At 43.0% G+C, this 16,995-nt stretch overlaps 1 pseudogene; it reads right to left on the bottom strand.

Moving 5' to 3' along the window:
* LOC137003338 (zinc finger protein 585A-like) overlaps nt 1-15,804 on the bottom strand; it is a 55,640-nt pseudogene extending 39,836 nt beyond the window's left edge.
* Nucleotides 15,805-16,995: the final 1,191 nt, after the last annotated feature.

Genomic DNA, 16,995 nt, shown 5'->3' with positions numbered 1-16,995 from the left:
GTTCTCCAGTCTCCGCCGCCGAGCAAAGTTCTCCAGTCTCCGCCGCCGAGCAAAGTTCTCCAGTCTCCGCCGCCGAGCAAAGTTCTCCAGTCTCCGCCGCCGAGCAAAGTTCTCCAGTCTCCGCCGCCGAGCAAAGTTCTCCAGTCTCCGCCGCCGAGCAAAGTTCTCCAGTCTCCGCCGCCGAGCAAAGTTCTCCAGTCTCCGCCGCCGAGCAAAGTTCTCCAGTCTCCGCCGCCGAGCAAAGTTCTCCAGTCTCCGCCGCCGAGCAAAGTTCTCCAGTCTCCGCCGCCGAGCAAAGTTCTCCAGTCTCCGCCGCCGAGCAAAGTTCTCCAGTCTCCGCCGCCGAGCAAAGTTCTCCAGTCTCCGCCGCCGAGCAAAGTTCTCCAGTCTCCGCCGCCGAGCAAAGTTCTCCAGTCTCCGCCGCCGAGCAAAGTTCTCCAGTCTCCGCCGCCGAGCAAAGTTCTCCAGTCTCCGCCGCCGAGCAAAGTTCTCCAGTCTCCGCCGCCGAGCAAAGTTCTCCAGTCTCCGCCGCCGAGCAAAGTTCTCCAGTCTCCGCCGCCGAGCAAAGTTCTCCAGTCTCCGCCGCCGAGCAAAGTTCTCCAGTCTCCGCCGCCGAGCAAAGTTCTCCAGTCTCCGCCGCCGAGCAAAGTTCTCCAGTATCCGACGCCGAGCAAAGTTCTCCAGCCGCCGCCGCCTACGAGCCCTCAGCTCTATCCGACGCCGAGCAAAGTTCTCCAGCCGCCGCCGCCTACGAGCCCTCAGCTCCAGCCGCCGCCGCCTACGAGCCCTCAGCTCCAGCCGCCGCCGCCTACGAGCCCTCAGCTCCAGCCGCCGCCGCCTACGAGCCCTCAGCTCCAGCCGCCGCCGCCTACGAGCCCTCAGCTCCAGCCGCCGCCGCCTACGAGCCCTCAGCTCCAGCCGCCGCCGCCTACGAGCCCTCAGCTCCAGCCGCCGCCGCCTACGAGCCCTCAGCTCCAGCCGCCGCCGCCGAGCCAGCCGCTCCAGCCGCCGCCGCCGAGCCAGCCGCTCCAGCCGCCGCCGCCGAGCCAGCCGCTCCAGCCGCCGCCGCCGAGCCAGCCGCTCCAGCCGCCGCCGCCGAGCCAGCCGCTCCAGCCGCCGCCGCCGAGCCAGCCGCTCCAGCCGCCGCCGCCGAACCAACTGCTCCTATGAACTGTGTTTTTGAAACCTCCAGCCCAAAGACTGTTTCCCCTCCCTGCCTCCCTCTCCCGCCTCCGTCCATATGTCTCAGCACTGAACCTTCACCTCAAGCCCCCTCGCCCAGATCTCCACCTCGGACCTCTGGGCGATTACCTACACCCCGGCTCCAACCTCCCTCTGCTCCACCGTTACCCATCAGTCCACCAGCGTCACCAGTATCCATCCTGCCTCCACTCACACCTTGTGCACTCGTCAGCCTGCCCTTCCCTCTGGACTACACTCCTCCGTCTCCGCTCCGTCACTCCGTCCCTCAGTTTCAGTTGGCTTCCTCACTCCCCCCGGTGTTCTTTTTGTTGGCTGTCCTACTGCTTCTACTGCGGCCTTCTGGAGTCCCGGCTGCGCTTCGGTCGGCGGAGCCTTCGGTTCCGCCATCACCCGCCAGTCCTTCAGCGACGCCTGGGCTCAACGCCTCGAAGGCTTCGGCTCCTGACCCGCCATGGCTGCCCGCTGCACCTGACCGGCCATGGCTGCCCGCTGCACCTGACCCGCCATGGCTGCCTTCAGCCCCTGACCCGCCATGGCTGCCTTCGGCTCCTGACCCGCCATGGCTGCCTTCGGCTCCTGACCCGCCATGGCTTTTGAGCCCGCCCTGGAGACCTCCACTCCAGTCTACTCATCCCCCTGCTCCGGTTTGAGGTCTCCAGGGCGCCCGCCCCCCTCCCGGTTGTTACATCTACGGCGCGAGGACGCGCCTACCGGGAGGGGGAGGTACTGTTACAGATCCCTTGTTTCCCTGGACTCCATTTCCCAGAATCCTCCTGTTCTCCTCACCTGCACACACTTCCCTCGTCAGCTCCTCATCATCACAGATCACCTGCACCTGGACTCTATTGTCAGCACTCCCCATATATTGCACTCACTCCCTTCACTCCTCGTCCGTTCTCTGTTTTGTTAAGATGTATGTTTGGTGTTCCCTGCTTTCTGTTGAATAAACGTATCATCCGTATTGTGGAAATCCGTATCAGCCTCATCTCTACCAGCATCCGTAACAATGACACAGACAAACTAAAACAGATTCTGGTCATGAACCCTTCACACGAAGAGCATATGGTCTCATTTGAAAGCAAACAATTGGCAGTTTATGAAAAAAAAAAAAAAAGAGAATACAATGAGACTTTTCAGTCTAGAAGTGCACTGTATATAGGTGTATATTTAAAGACTGCCGAAAGATACAGAAAGAAAAGAAGCAAATGGATCACTGCAATTCACAGAAACAGCTGGACTGCAGGTGGAGAAACATGGATTTGCAGTCATCATTTTGTGTCAAATTGTTGAATTTTGAGGTAAAATCATACCATATCAATTGTATTGTTATATATTGTGTTGAAAACTCATCAATTAAATATTTACCATCTTATATTCTGCATAACTGGCTCTTTTCGCAGTTTCTGGTGCGTGGACACCGCGTAGAGGACAGAACAAAACTTTGACGGAGCCGTGACGCACCGCAGCTGCGTGCAGTCAAAGAGTATGGAACACCAAGAGGCGACACTTCGATAATTTTTTGCTAACATCCACTAGATTGCACTCCGGTAGCACGGCTGCCATTATGGGGTGAAAATACTAACTGGACTATAGAATCCTTCACATCTTACACACCCAAAATCTGTGAATTTCACTGTCAAATCAGAAGCACAATAGAACATTTTTTTTTAAATTTTTTATGAAGTCAACAGTACATTGTATGGCTCCCACAGTAAATGTTGTATTGTATTATATATGTTTTATTAACAGTTGTGGAATCCAACCATTCAACCATTTAAGGTAACATAGTTAGCCTACTTTATTGAGAATTTACATTTTGTGCAACTTTACACATTTATTAATAGTAAATTAATAATTAATAAATTTAAGATCATCATGTTTGCAGCAAACAATATATTTCAGACCTAGTGGAGTAATAGTAATAATATCTAGGTCTGAATTGAAATAGCTATGTACGTTTTAATGGATCACGCTACAAACATAACAATCTTATAATACATGATGCATTGCTGTGTCCGTTATCCCATAATTCACACTTTTGTTTTAACGGACATTAGACAACACTGCAAAATCAAGCTCTTATTCATATTGTCAAACATTCCCGATTTTTCTGATGCATGTCCTTAATTTAATTTCAGATGTTAGTAATAATTCAGTGTTTATAAGCCTTTTAAAGAATTTTAACCAAAACTGACATGGGTCTCTAGAGAGCAAAGGTTTGTGGAGAAAAAAGGTGGAAGAAATAAAGTCTGTATAATAAACCGTTATAAAAATTAAATGATCACTAGTCTAGTGTTTGTACGTTATTCGGTGTTGTCATCATTCAGGTTTTCGGCTAATTTCAGCTTTAAAGGGATATTTCACCCAAAAATGAAAATTCTGTCAGTAATTACTCACCCTCATGTTGATACAACCATGTAAGTCTTTCTTTCATCTTCGGATCATAAATTAATATTTTTGTGATTAAATATGAGCGGTGGAATACTCCTCCATTGGCTTTAAGGGGGCCCAAACTTGTCCGTCCAGAAAGTCAGTGAAGAAAATGTTTAAATAGTCCATGCCACTACAGTGGCTGAACCGTACGTTTCTCAACCGACGATAATACTTTTCGTGCGAAAAAAACAAACAAAAGAACGACTTTATTCAACTATTCATTTTCTCTCTTGTAGGCCTCTGACGTTAGTTCACGAGAGCTCCATGATGCATGCGCGAGAACTAAACTGACGATGGTCTTCTTCTACTACTACTTGTTACTGGCTGCTCACGCCTTAGGAGTATTACCGCCACCTAGTGTTCAAGATGAAGTGCTGGCATAGCCGGAAGCGCTAAACTTTGTTTACAAGCAGGTGAACGCGCGCGCTGTATGTAAAAAACATTATTTGTAAATATGTCGGCAGATTTTGACGTAGATGAAGACTTGAATTCTTTTAACCAACCTTACTTATTCGAACCTGAATACACAGACATTGAAAGGCAAGAGATGGAAGAGGCTGCCGCTGCAACACAAGCACAGTCTCAAGCTTCCGAAAGACAGAGAGCATTGGAGAGCTGGTGGTGTAAATGTAATCAGTGCCAGGCGATGCCAACTGAACAGGAGAGCATGTGCTGCATCGATTGGGACATTGTCATGCCACAGCTTGAAAGTTTTGATAACGCAGACAATGGGACAAGTGTATTTCGCTGTATAACCGAGGATCCCGGTTTTCCGCCCCTGCTAAGTCGAAGTGTTTTTTAATTTGCCTAAAGTGAACTGGAAGAGACGTCCGAGGCTAAATTTACAGCTGACAATATTTCCTCTGTAACTGTGTTTTCACTTTGATCAGTTACTTGTGGAAGAAGACCTGTAAGGAGTGGACCTGCTGACTGGGGGTCCTGACTGAGTTGTGATGGATCCTTTGATTCCTAAAACATTTCAAGTCAATGTTGTAACTCGGCTTTAATTCACTGTATCATGTATTATGTTTGTTTTTGTTTTTTTATTTAATATATAGCCATATACAAATAAAGACAAAACTAAATGAGTGTATCATGACTTTAACAATTACCACATACTGCTTCCACTTACCTTATTGGTCTGTATAAATAAGTTGGGCACAGCTGTTGATTTCAGTAATCTTTTTTGTTGAACTGATTTGAAGTCGTCTGGAGAGAAATGTTCACTGCACAACTTCATGTGCTTGACGAAATTAATCGGTAAATTAACATCCCGTTGAACAGCCAGCAGCCATAGATTCAGTCGCTCACGATCATTTGATGGGAAACGGTGAAAGGTAAGCCGTTCATTTTGTGGCAATGTTAAGGCACCTTTACGTTTACTCGTTAGTTTTTCACGATTCGGACATCCAGGAAATGCACACTTTCTAACCATTGTAAACAATTACTTAGAGCGAGACCAAAAGCACAATCATTGTCGAATTCAATAGCTTACATACAGCGCGCGTTCACCTGCTTGTAAACAAAGTTTAGCGCTTCCGGCAATGCCAGCACTTCATCTTGAACACTAGGTGGCGGTAATACTCCTAAGGAGTGAGCAGCCAGTAACAAGTAGTAGAAGAAGAAGACCGTCGTCAGTTTAGTTCTCGCGCATGCGTCATGGAGCTCTCGTGAACTAACGTCAGAGGCCTACAAGAGAGAAAATGAATAGTTGAATAAAGTCGTTCTTTTGTTTGTTTTTTTCGCACGAAAAGTATTATCGTCGGTTGAGAAACGTACGGTTCAGCCACTGTAGTGGCATGGACTATTTAAACATTTTCTTCACTGACTTTCTGGACGGACAAGTTTGGGCCCCCTTAAAGCCAATGGAGGAGTATTCCACCGCTCATATTTAATCACAAAAATATTAATTTGTGATCCGAAGATGAAAGAAAGACTTACATGGTTGTATCAACATAAGGGTGAGTAATTAATGACAGATTTTTGGGTGAACTATCCCTTTAATGTACTTTTTTTTTTTTTTAACAAAGCAGCTGATATTCCCATTGAAATCTATTGGACTACCACATGGTTTTCACCCCAAAATGGCGGAAACACAGGGCGACTGCTGGGCGCTGGTGTTTCAATGGAGCATTCTATTGACTGTCGCTTCTTGTCAGTGTATATTCTTTGGTGCAGTGTAAACGAACCTTAAGGGCATGTTAGCTTAGCACACCCTCAAAACACGACAATTTGAGATTAAAACCTAGTCTGGTTAAACCCAGCCTGATCTGCCGGCGATTTGATTTCGCTCGGCAACTCTGAAACCCGTGCATTCATTTCTGCTGCGCTGTTACACTTTTGCGGGAACCAATCACAGACTGGCTTATCCACCTTCACTATTGGCGGGTATAACACGATGACGATAGAGAAGCGACAGCTATATTAATCTGATCTACCCGTCTCTCCAAAATAACAATGCACAATCACAGTGACACCAATTGTGTTAAGCATTTACCTTATCTGAGAGAAATGTAGCGGAGCGTTGATCTGACAGTCTTTTCATAGGAAGATTACAAACAGCGATTAATGACACACAATGATTCTCTGCTGTTATTTTGGTGGTTTGCTTCACGATGTGAGTACAGGACTCTTTCACTTCAATGCCCCTTGATGGTAGACAACATTTTTATTATTTGCTCTATATGTTTCGTCTCCCTGCTTCTTGAATCTCGCGCCGCCTGAGCTGACTGGAATTCTTTTTGCTTGTCATGACAATGACGTAGTTTAGGGCGGCTATATTCCGCGTTCATTTACACTGAACCAGAACAGTATCAGAGTCGCCTTTTAACCTCTTGACGGTGCTGAATGACTTCTTTAGTTAGCAAAGAAATTGCTCGAGTGGGTGTAAACACCGATCACTTTCATGTTTTTTTGCACAACCTGCAAAAATCGCTCGATGCCATTGCTGCTTCTGCAAACCACTACAAACTAACCCTGCGTCTCAATCAGCTCCCTAGTTCCCTAGGTCGTGAATCAGTATATCATGAAAGTGAATGTGGTTGATTACTGGCCTGACTACTGAACTAGGGAGCTGATTGAGACACACGGTAAACCTGTCTGGAGTTTTTGCATCACTCTGCATCAATCTGATTGGTTGAAGGACTATCCAATTGCGTGACTAATGCTCGTTGATCACGCCTCTTGTGCAGTAGGAAATACATTGCAAACTCCCCAGACCAATGTTCAATTTTAAATTGAGCTTGGTCTGGTGATAGCCAGACTAATTAAAACCCTGTTTTTGCCACAAAACTCACTCTAACGCAAGTCAATTATCAATGTCAATTAGCATTGTGTTATAAATATACACCATAACTCATTTTCAGAATAAAACACAAGTCAAATAATGAAGCTTGAGGTAAGTACTATCTTTTACATTAAAACTAACTTTGAACTAAAAGAACAAATTAGTGCGCCAACATTCTCCAGCAGGTTAAAATAATATTCAGTCTGACTGATGTTGACAATTAATATGAAAGTTTTTCAAACCTCCATTTACTGACCATTTGTTGATAACAAATAAACATTTGTAGCCTAACCCATTTCAGTTTGACTGTTCATCTAACTGTAATAGAGTGTTTGAATCTTTTTAACATGAATGTTGTTCAGCATCATGAATGAATGAAGAATAAACACCAACCTCTTTGTTCTTCAGTATCTTCAGTGTGTTTCATTCTGCAGGGTTCTGGATCACTCATGTTCTCATTGTCCTCTTTAATAAACTCAGTCTTTGCAGATTTCAGCTCCTCCTGACGCTCTGATGCTCATCTGATGGGAATATCCCAGCATTTATTGGGGAATTACAGTGGGAAGAGCTTCACTGATGATGTATTACAAGCTTAGTTCATGGTGAAACCCGGTGTGGGAGGAGCATCACTGATGATGTGACTGCTATGGGAGATGCTGATTTGCTAAAATAAAAAATTTATTTTTATAATAAATGACACTTCCAAGCATTAGTATGTCTGTCTATTCATTATAAAGTAATTTATATTATTTTTATTGCTAATCCTAACAAACTGATTCTTAATTTAAATACAGACATATATCAAGAACTAGAGAAAAGAATACAAGTAATGTAATGTCACTTATTGCAATTATAAATAATGGTAAGAAAACAGTTGAAAGCATACAGAAATAAATGCACATTTAACCAACAAACACTCTTAGTCTTTTGACACCAATGAAATGAGCTTTATTGTCAATTTACAGCAGATCTGAAGACATCAGCAGCCATATTCGCACAGGATTAGTTTTACATGGGAAGGTGGAGTAAAATAATTTTACCTCAGGTCGCCTGTAGCATTAATGGCCAATTCGCAATTCATTGCTTCCTGATACCATGTGTGCAAACACATCTAATCTAAATATGTAGAGTTTGTTTCCAAAACGCAATAACTCCATTTTGATTAAAATTTTTGAGTAAAAAGGTGTTTTCTTTACCAAGAAAGTGGCAAGATGAAAACCACTATTTTCTGTTTTTAAACTTTCACATTGCATCTTTTGGTTATAAAAACATTAAAAATTCAAATCTACATTTTGATTTTAAAAAGTTTATTATAAAAATATATTATTTTTTCCCCAAAATGCAATAAATCCATGACACTTTTTTTTCAAAATACAATTGAAATTATTACAATTATAAATTATGCAATTAAAGTTATTTTTCAAATTGAAAATACACAACAAAGTAAGTTGATTCACATATATGACAGAGTATAAACTCTGCCAATATTTATCTTATATACAGGCATTTTACTAAAAATACATTTAGCCATCGCTCCCAAAATGAATTCAATGGGTTATCTTGTTAAATTATTTGTGATTACTGATTAAAGAGTATCTGGCACCACCGCACAGTTAAATAAACATTTTGGCAGAGTGAAAAAGGCACGAGCAAAAGCAGTCGCGAAAAGACAAAAGGATGTCGGCTGTTTCCCCAGGCGCTCCCTTTATACGTCATGGTTCGCACCGTTTGCCAGCCAATGAGTCCCCTCCAGAGCCCGCTCCAGCCAGTGAGACCGCTCCAGAGCCCGCTCCAGCCAGTGAGTCTGCTCCAGAGCCCGCTCCAGCCAGTGAGTCCGCTCCAGCCAGTAAGTCCGCTCCAGAGCCCACTCCAGTCAGTGAGTCCGCTCCAGTCAGTGAGTCCGCTCCAGAGCCCGCTCCAGCCAGTGAGTCCACTCCAGAGCCCGCTCCAGCCAGTGAGTCTGCTCCAGAGCCCGCTCCAGAGTCCGCTCCAGCATGTGAGTCTGCTCCAGAGCCCGCTCCAGCCAGTGAGTCCGCTCCAGCCAGTGAGTCCGCTCCAGCCAGTAAGTCCGCTCCAGAGCCCACTCCAGTCAGTGAGTCCGCTCCAGAGCCCGCTCCAGCCAGTGAGTCCACTCCAGAGCCCGCTCCAGAGTCCGCTCCAGCATGTGAGTCTGCTCCAGAGCCCGCTCCAGCCAGTGAGTCCGCTCCAGCCAGTAAGTCCGCTCCAGAGCCCACTCCAGTCAGTGAGTCCGCTCCAGTCAGTGAGTCCGCTCCAGCCAGTGAGTCCACTCCAGAGCCCGCTCCAGAGCCCGCTCCAGCCAGTGAGTCCGCTCCAGTCAGTGAGTCCGCTCCAGAGCCCGCTCCAGTCAGTGAGTCCGCTCCAGTCAGTGAGTCCGCTCCAGCCAGTGAGTCCACTCCAGAGCCCGCTCCAGAGCCCGCTCCAGCCAGTGAGTCCGCTCCAGTCAGTGAGTCCACTCCAGAGCCCGCTCCAGCCAGTAAGTCCGCTCCAACCACTGAGTCCACTCCAGAGGTTGTCTCTGTTTTCCCAAGCGCCTTGCCCTGCTGGCGCCAACTAAACGCCTTGCCCTGCCAGTGCCGCCCGAGCCGGCTGCCGTCCCAGAGCAGCCCGAGCCCGCTGCTGTTCCAGAGCAGCCTGAGGCCCTGTCCCAAATGGCACACTCCGGACTTGGGGACTTCCTCAGAGTCCACACTTTGGTGACGTCATGTACTGCAGACCTATAGGGCCCTTGGCGCGAGTCCACGAGGGCGCATTGAGAGGTAACTTCAAGTCACTGCAGCAGGCCCAGGTCTTTTTTACAGATGGATGGGTCCAGGACCTGGAGATTGTAAAAGTGGGGCAGAAAACTGTCGTCCGTTCAAAGGTATGCTAACGTTTTAAGCACCACTCTTCACTCTCTCTCATCTACAGTATCTGCGTGCAGTAAGAATTCAATAAACCAGCGTTAGGTGACTATGAGGGAGCATCAGTTGAACAACCGTGAACTGCGGTTAGATGAGATGTTGTCAGGCTATGTTGGTAAAACTTTAACATGAATTAACATGACTGTCCAATCAGCCGTTATACCGCGCTCGTGGCGCACACTCAAGAATTGCATTCGCAAATGCGCCGGCAGGCGCACTGCATAATTACCTTATTATAGCTTAAATAAAGTGCAATAAAAATAGAATTTATTAGCAATGACCATCGTTTTTCTGTTGTAAGTTAAGTCATGACATTACCAAACATGCAATTAAAGCTGCCTCAAAACTGTGCATGCATTTATTTGTTGACATGGTTTTAAAGCTAATGTTATCCAATTTGTTGGCCTTAAAACGTCTTAAAAATGCACATATATACACCAGGGAAATCTAAATTTTCTCGGGGAGCCCGTACCCCCCTAGCAATCTACATTCTCTGATAAGGAAACCTGCATTCGCCCCGGCTTATTCTATCTAATAAAATCTGAGGTAAACATGCATTTCTACAAATGTGCACACTTTTGGACTAAAAGTTTGTATGTGTATGCACTGTGATCAAAAGTAAATGGGACCAAACGTGAATTAATGTAATGGTTTGTCTCGTTATTCTATTAATAACTATCGATTGATTTTGCATGTCTATCAGAAATGAAGAATTATTAGTGTCAATATAGCTAGTGGTGCAACTATCTAAGCAAATAACAAATATCTCTGATTGGTTGAACTCTTTCTTTTGCTGGATTTGAGTACTACGCATGCACAGAGGACTCACCGTGTTTTTGCGTTGTATAGAGTGACAAATCGTACCAGCGTACTTTGAGGTGAAAATGCATACATGTTGGCAGATCTGCAATTGGCATATGAAGTCTTATGCTTCATTTTGAACCACATTCTTACTAATTTTACAATATCTTCCTATGGATGAAATAGTATGAGTTAGGATGCTGTTCTGAATTCAGCAAAAAACACCTATAGGCACTCTCTGATTGCTGGATGCTTCTGGCGTCTCTTCTACACTAATGAGAAGACACCAGTAATTATTGTGAGCAGCTGTGCTGCTGTTGAGAAAGTTTAAAAGCTCCTGTGTTGATCAGTGTGTAGATTAATCTGAAATGTGTGCAGCACAACTGGGCCTGGATAGCTGGAGAAAACAGTCTAAACTAGGGGTGGGCGATATCTCGATATTTAAGATATATCGCAATATTTTTAGACACGATATGGATTTTCACATATCGTATATATCGATATATGGTTTATATTTAATTCTGATTACGACACTTTGCTTGTTTGACTTCTCTGTGCTGTGCTCGCGCCCGCTCGCCCCCCGCCTCCTTGCTTTTGTTTCCTCTCCCCTCGCGTGTTGTCTCATTGGTTACTGCCACAACCAGCCCAGAAGATACAGAACTCATGTCAAAAGAAAGGACAAATGGCTCCATTATATGGAGATACTTCGGTTTTAAGGTGTCGGACAAACAGCAGACAGATGTCTACTGCCGTGAATGCCGAAAGTTGGTGCCAACCAAAGCTTCTAGCACCACAAACCTTTTCCACCATTTACAGACAAGGCACAAGCTCACATATGAGGAGTGCACCAGACTAAGGATCACGGCCACTAAACCCACTAGCTCTGGCAACACTCCACACACTACAAACACTACACAGATAACACTCCAAAAATCTTTAACGCGGAGTGTAGACTATGAAAGAAAGAGCGCAAGGTGGTGTAGCATCACCGAGTCTGTTGCATTTCATATAGTGGTGGACATGGCACCCATTTCTTTCGTTGAACAACGTGGCTTTATACGCATACTAAAAACACTTGATCCAAGATACAGTTTACCTAGTTGGCATTACTTTGCAAGATAAGAACTCCCACAACTGTACACTACAGAGAGAGAGCGGCTTGCTGCTGAATTGGAGGTGGTTACTTACTATGCCCTGACTACAGACATGTGGAAGCAGGACATGCGAGCCCTATATGTGCATCACCATACATTATATTTAGGACTGGAAGATTAAAAGTGCATGTCTTCAAACTACTTATTTCCCACAAGATCACATGGGTGAAAATGTCGCAGAGGCCATCAGAGACGTAACAACAACCTGGATGTTAAATCCAAATGGACCCGTGGCCATTACCACTGACAATGGAACAAATGTCGTCTGCGCAGTCCAAAACAACAACTGGCAGAGGATGCAATGTTTTGGTCACAGACTACATTTGGCGATTGACGAGTGCAATATACCTGGTCTTACATGGGCGAGTGTGTGTGTGCGTATGTGTGTCTGTCTTTTATGATTGGTCAAACTCTTTCTTTTGATGGATTTGAGTACTACGCATGCACAGAGGACTCACCGTGTTTTTGCATTGTATAGAGTGACAAATCGTACCAGTGTACTTTGAGGTGAAAATGCTGCAATTGGCATATGAAGTCTTATGCTTCATTTTGAACCACATTCTTACTAATTTTACAATATCTTTCTATGGATGAAATAGTATGAGTTAGGATGCTGTTCTGAATTCAGCAAAAAACACTCTCTAGGCACTCTGATTGCTGGATGCTTCTGGCGTCTCTTCTACACTAATGAGAAGACACCAGCATTTTGTAGGATTATATTCTGTTTTTCACACTAATTTTTAATTATTTTCATGCCATAACACTAGCCTGCTATACCAGCCTATGTAAACGGGCCAAACATACCCATAATTCTTTGCATTCTGACGACGTTGCTTCCCAGTTGGTCACATGTCTTAGCGATCTCTATACTCGTGAAAAGAATGTGCTTTTGGGTTGAAATTGTCATCACGCTGCACGGATATAATGCAAATGAAATACCCCGTTGATGTTGATTTGAGTTAAATAAGAAACGAAGTATTGCTGAAACTTGTTGTTTTTTAAATCATGAGGAATGTTGTGGCTCGTGTAAATTAGTCTTCAGACATGCATGTCAATCTATCGTTTGACTCTTCTTTCTAGGGAAATCACTAACAAAATGCACACAAACATGTCCCTGCTCTTTGATATACAAACATAATTAACTTTTTTTAACTTTATGAGGGCAGACTCGAACCACTGATAATTAGTGCACTGCTGAACCTCTGACTCTATTAACAAAAAATCAACCACAAGACCATTAGAGAACACCAATACTAATCAAGGATTTATCTATAATATAATATTGGTATGGTGGGGGGGTGGGTAATGTGGGGCACAGGTCACCCACTGGCAGAAACATAAATCAGTGCCTTTGACTGACACGCCCATTATTTTAAAGAATTTCTCCTAAATCGGCAAGTTAGGAGCTACTTATAGCCTTAAGAGGTTTTGTGAATATGGCCCCAGTAAGAAATGATACTGAACAAAGATAAAATAACTGCTGAAAGTGAGCTGTTATGTCAGATCACTCTTTCAATAGGAAACAATATCCCACCTTTATTAGTCAAGCATATGTACAGAACAAACCTTGAAAATGATCTGTGGGCAAAAAACAAAAAACCCAGAAACACAATAATCGTTCATTAATCGCAATTGAGGTAAAATGTTCAATTAATTGAGGTTTAGATTTTAGGTCATAATTGTCCAGCCCTAACTTAAGTGTGCAGCTTCTCTCTGCTGTGGATCTTCTCGTGTGTTTTCAGATTTGATGATTGATTGAATCTCTTGTCACAGTGTGAACACTTGTAAGGTTTTTCTCCAGTGTGGATCCTCTCATGTTTTTTCAGAGATGATGACACATTGAATCTCTTGTCACAGTGTGAACACTTGTAAGGTTTTTCTCCAGTGTGGATCCTCATGTGTATTTTCAGATTTTCTGACTGAATGAATCTCTTGTCACAGTGTGAACACTTGTAAGGTTTTTCTCCAGTGTGAATCCTCTGGTGCACTTTTAAACAGTTTGCTGTAATAAAAATCTTCATACACTCTAAGCACATGTACTCTCTTTTCTGATGTGCTTTTAAATATGACAGCTGTGAAAAACTCTTTCCACACACAGAACATGAATGTGGCTTCTCCTTCGTATGAACTCTCAGGTGTGTCTTCAGGCTTGATGCATTATTAAATGTTTTCCCACATTGATCACATTTGAACGATCTCTCTCCAGTGTGCATCCTCATGTGAACATCAAGACTTTGTTTGTATGGGAAACTGTTTCCACATTGTCTGCATACATATGGCTTCTCTCCGGTGTGGATCCTCATGTGACGATTAAGATTTTGTTTGTTTGAGAAACTCTTTCCACACTGAGTGCAGGTTGTAGATTTCTTGGTTCTTCTTTCCTTTAAAAACGTCTTTTTAGTCTTTGAGCGACTCAAAGGTTTTTCTCCAGGTTTGACATGATGTTTCTCCTCCACTTCACTCAGTTCTTCACTCTCCTCCTCCTCTTTAATCATATCTAAAATGGAAGAAAAAATAACTTTTTCAGTACATCAAAATAATCCAAAGAAAGAAATATACATATATACATAAAGTGAGCCCTGATGTAATAGCAGAAACTAGACAACTGCTATAAAATATTATCATCACTTTGATGCCTTTTTATAAATTAATGAATGTTAAGTAATGTCCCTGAAACTTTCTATGAATGAGGATCACTGATCACTGATCATCAATTGTTATTTTTTTTAAATTATAGACAAATCTCATGTTTCTGTAGTGAGAACTTCAAGGTGCAATAAGTAGATTTTGAAAAACAGTTTGGAAGTTAGTCAGGGGACCCCAACATCAATCGCGTAACCAATCAGCATTAGGGGGCGTGGCTATAACATCAAGGAGAGAGAACGAGTAAGAGGGAGATTTGAGGGAAAAAAAACAATACAAAATAGCTCAAACGAACATCACTAGAATCCTGCATTTATTTTCGAAAAGCTTTCCAGTGGTGAGTAAAAAATATTAAATTAAATCATTATTTTGTTGTGCGTCAGCTGTGATAAACAGACATCCACTCTCATTACTGTGTAACAGTGGCCAGATAGAGTTGAGCATGTAAACCACTTCACACTGACCACTGCTAGAGAATGAGGTGTTTAGCGTCATTGTTAGTGCTAGCAGTGATCGGCCGGGGCTCAAGACCCACTCTGAGCAACATTGGAGTGTGAGTTTTGGAGGTGGAGCAATGAAGAGAGGGGTGGGTTTGTTTGGGTTGATTTCTAATATTAACAATGTCCAATCTACTTATCCCACCTTGAAATATATTTGAGCAACAGCACAATAAAATAACATAATATAAACATTTAAAAAATATACAATACTTCTATCATTTTAATACCAATTTTAATAATATATATATTATTAATCTGAAGATAATTTTGAGAAAACATTTAAAATGCTAACTGCTGTTTATTGTCATCCTCTAAGCATCTATTCAGTGTCTCTATTGTTTTGTGGTTCAAATTGCCCCATTCAGTTTCAGTCTCTCCTGCACACATTCACAGCTCTCCGGTTTGGTTATGGCTCTAATTATAATTATTTTGTCATTATTGAAATTACTGATGACTCTCTGTCCACACTGTTTTTTGTTTCTTCTCACTTCACCTTCTTTCAAACATTCAGATGAGCTTTACTATTCAAACAGCTGCATAAGGGCTAGCAAGCATGTTAGCTTAGCACCCCATCAAAACACGACAATTTATGAGATTAAAACCATATTTTTGCTCCAAACTCACTCTAATGCAAGTCGAGTGTTTTAAACAATCGTCTGTGATCTGACGTGGCTTCAGAACAAAAAAGAGACAGAAAATACATTATTTTATAGTATTCTGCACAGTGATGCAGGTTATGTTGATTAGCATTGTGTTATAAATATAGACTATTATACTAAATATACTCTAATAAACGCTACCTGACATGGCTTGAAGAACACAGATAATCTCTCTCTGCATATTATTATCGGTGGATGTCTTCTTCGTCTTCTTCATCTTGTGAAATTTGCAGCAACTTAGATGCTCCAAAGGCGTATTGCTGCCCTCCTCAGGTCATCTGATGCACTTATATATTAAATCCTCTTATAAAGACTAGAGTGAAGTAAAACGTTTAAAACAATCTTTGTGGTCTCAAAGTCCTTATTTTCAAGAAATAGCTTCAAAGATATAGCTGGGAATCCAGACTCCAACTGCTCAGAAAACATGCGGCTTCTTGCAACACTGTGAATTTACACACTCCATAATTACATGTTTCACAGCTCTCCACACAAACATCTGCCATCTGGATGCTTGCTTGCCTTTGCTAGCCCAAAATTCAGTGCACAATGACCCAATCATAATCTTGTGAATATCACACTATCCCTCCTCTCTGATCTTGTGAATGTTGTGTGCATTAAAGAAGGCTGTCGGTGGATGTCATGAAAGGGATTTCTGTCATAATGAAAGTCTCACTCTTGCACATTCTGCTCGAGGGTGCCCTCTGGCCTCCAGTACAAGAGGGTGTTTAGTGCTCCATAATGCTCACGTGTTAGAGTAAAAATATCAAAACATGAGAATATATCAATATTTCTCCAAATGTACTTTTGAACTAATTAAGCCACGAGGGACATTGTTTAGTCAATCACTTTCATAAAGACCGTCAGTTTTTTTTTCTCAATGGATGTAGCTGAGTTTTATGTTAAATATCGACTCACTTGGTGTTTCATTTTCATAACTCCTGACACACATCAAGACATTACAGTAACTGAAGAATAAACACCAACCTCTTTGTTCTTCAGTATCTTCAGTGTGTTTCATTCTGCAGGGTTCTGGATCACTCATGTTCTCACTGTCCCCTTTAATAAACTCAGTCTTTGATGATTTCAGCTCTTCCTGATGCTTTAATGCTTGTTTGATGGGAATATTCCAGCATTTATTGGAGAACTGCTGTGGGAGGAGCTTTACTGATGATGTAATTACAGTGGGAGGAGCTTCATTGACTGTGAAACTAAGTGTGACAACTAAGAGTTTGTTTTAAAAATAAATGACACTTGAAAGCATTTATGTAGATCTGTTTGTTTATTGTAAAGTAACTGATGATAATTCGTAAATTATATTTATTGCTGATCCTAACATTATTCTGCTTCTTCATTCAACAGTCATATATCAAGACATAAAACAATAATAATAATACA

The sequence above is a fragment of the Chanodichthys erythropterus genome, chromosome 3 (genome assembly GCF_024489055.1).
Source record: "Chanodichthys erythropterus isolate Z2021 chromosome 3, ASM2448905v1, whole genome shotgun sequence".
Classification (NCBI taxonomy): domain Eukaryota; kingdom Metazoa; phylum Chordata; class Actinopteri; order Cypriniformes; family Xenocyprididae; genus Chanodichthys; species Chanodichthys erythropterus.
The sequence above is the reverse complement of the archived record's forward strand: the minus strand, read 5'-3'. Positions and strand labels throughout refer to the sequence as shown.